The following is a 2841-nucleotide window of genomic DNA, read 5'->3' on the forward strand; positions in this document are numbered from 1 at the left end:
AGGTATGTTTTTTTAAAAAGATTTGTGTTCAATGTAATATTTTATTTATTTGGATTTTAGAGTATTCAAGATGCACTCGTTAGCATAATAGGAGATAAGGTAGACAAGGAAAATTGATAAGCATGAATTCAAAAGGCAACGGAAATATCTCTGAAATAAAGAGAGAAGAAAACATCTAAATAATATTCGTTGTTGACTTATTTCCTTTTATAACCATCACTTAGATTACAAATTCATAACAACTTATGTTATTGAAATCATATAATCTTAGAAAGAACACATTGACAATGGTTGCGAATAACACATTTATTGTATGTCGGAAATCGGCACATTTGTTTGGGACAATCTGAATCGGTTCGACATTTTTTTCTCAGCGCTATAAGAAAGAAAAAAGATAATTAAATAATATAATTAAACTGTATAAAAGAATCAAAAAATATATAAGATTGACTAACCTTCAACATTCGTAATAAGAAGAAATAGAAAAAGAATGATGATTACAAAATAGAAAAACCTCACAATTACAGTCATATTTTCACACCTTTGCATATAAAAGATCGTTTTATTACTTTGTAATTTATAAACCTCGTCCACTTTTTATATGAACTTAATAGTTTTTAGTATTTGTTTCTAAAAACCCTTTCAAAAGATATATTCATTAATAAATGTTTCTAAAGTCAATAAATATGTTATGTTTGTCTCTTTAACACACTTAGTAGTCAAAATTCATGCCTTTTTTTAATCTCTAGATTTTCATCAATTTGATAACCTTTCATGATTAATAATATTTTCTTGACTTGTATATGCATTAATTGAGTGCACAGTTAGATGCTTGTTTTTTTAATAGCTAATATGTGGAAGTTTGTTGACGGATCCATTGAAGTCCCTGATGATGATGATCTCAATATTTCTCAATGGGAACGATGTAACTACCTCATCAATTCGTGGATCATTAATTCGGTTGTTGGACAAATTGCTTCGAGAATCCTTTTTCATGATCATGCTTTAGATGCTTGGAATGATCTACATGAACGTTTTTCCAAAGCTGATCGTGTTAGGGTTATGACACTATGTTCCACCATTAACAATCTGAAGCAAGATTCCAAGTATGTTATGGAGTATTTTCTTGAGTTAAAGGGGTTATGGGAAGAGCTCAATTCTCATAGACCATTACCAATTTGCATGTGTGCTCACAGATGTCATTGTAATCTATTAGCTCCGAATTTCGACGCCCATATAAATTAAGAGAATAAAGTTTCCTGTGAAGATATTTCGACAAAACTATGTGTTTGAAGTTCTAGTCGAAGATGCCTTGGTACAAGGATAAAGATGATGCGTGGACTTAGAAATATTTTTAGTAGTTTAAGGTGTTTTTCGACAGAGACGTCACCAGTTGTGGTTCGACGAGGGATTCAAATTCAAATAAATGAGGGAACTTTTGTTCTTATATAAACTGTTGAAAATACATGTGGAGCATAGTGGATAGTTACATGCATGCAAAACTCCACTTGTCTCGATTCGGTGGAAAGACCATTAGAAGCGGTTATTTCGATTAGTGTAAATAAGAGGTCTTAGTGTTAGGATCGTGTGTGTTCAAGTGTGTATAAAATATATCAATTTTACGAAAGTATCCGTGTGCAGAGAAAGAGTAAATTGAGAAATGTACGTTTGATGTTACACCATTGTTTTTTACTTGGAGTAATATAATCAATTCTTTATTTCTAGAATTGTACTTTTATCCAGAAGTTTATCTTTACTGCCATTTACTTTCGATTTACAACATTATTCTTTCCCTCTTTCATTTTATATTTTCATTAAATCCTTTAACGAATTATTGCTGGTATGGACACTGTCGAAGTGTTTATGTTCATTAGAATTCACCTTTAAAAACAATTAGCACATGTCCTATGATCAATCTGATCGATTCTGTAAGTAACCAAATATAGTACTTTGAAAGATCAGAGGTTGTTTACCAATTTTCATGGTAAATAAATTGGCACGCCGAATGGGACAGTGCTAACATTTGAAAAAGTGAATTTTTCTTCATTTATTCTAATTCTGGTCATTTAATCATTTTTTCCCTTTTGAAAAATTCGTTATATGTTATTAAGAAGTGGTAAACTAGCCATAACCAACGAAGATAGACCAAGGAGAATGGCGAATTCAAATGCGCCAAATAACCAAACTCCTCAAAATCCAAACAATAATGTACCACCCTCTTCTTCTTCGACAGGGGCAAACACGGCCACAATGCTCGTGTTTGAACCAGTACCATCTATGGCAAGTTCGATGCCTACACTGAACCCATTTTGACTTACATTGGGCCAAGAGGACCTCCTAACACTCCCCCACCAATTGGGATTGTTCCAAATAGGCCTTTAGTACCCCCCGGTTCCTCTATGCCTTTTGGTGGTCGAAAACAACCTTATGGAATTCCAACTTCAGTAATGGCAAGCTTACATAACGCTGCTTCGACATTCTCAGAACTAGTGGTTAACATAACCTCCCCATTACAAGGGTCAGGATATGGGGTTAACGTGGGTTGAAATAACCAATCTTTAGGCTTGGGATACCAAACACAAATGTCTAACCTAACCAATAATTCTGCAGCGGTGTGGAGGCAACATATGGATGAAAGCAACCATGATATGGTTCAGATGCTTACCTAAACATTGACCACCGTATTGAATCCCTTAATTAAAAATATTACACAATTGAACCAGTGGATGACAGCGCAAAAGGCGCGAATGGCTGACTTCTTGGGTGTGCCACAACCCCATCGACACCCTCCAAGGGATGAGATAAGGGAAAACCAAGGGGTAACCTTCGAAGAAGACCCTA

This window comes from Lathyrus oleraceus, chromosome 5 (genome assembly GCF_024323335.1).
Source record: "Lathyrus oleraceus cultivar Zhongwan6 chromosome 5, CAAS_Psat_ZW6_1.0, whole genome shotgun sequence".
Taxonomy (NCBI): Eukaryota; Viridiplantae; Streptophyta; class Magnoliopsida; order Fabales; family Fabaceae; genus Lathyrus; species Lathyrus oleraceus.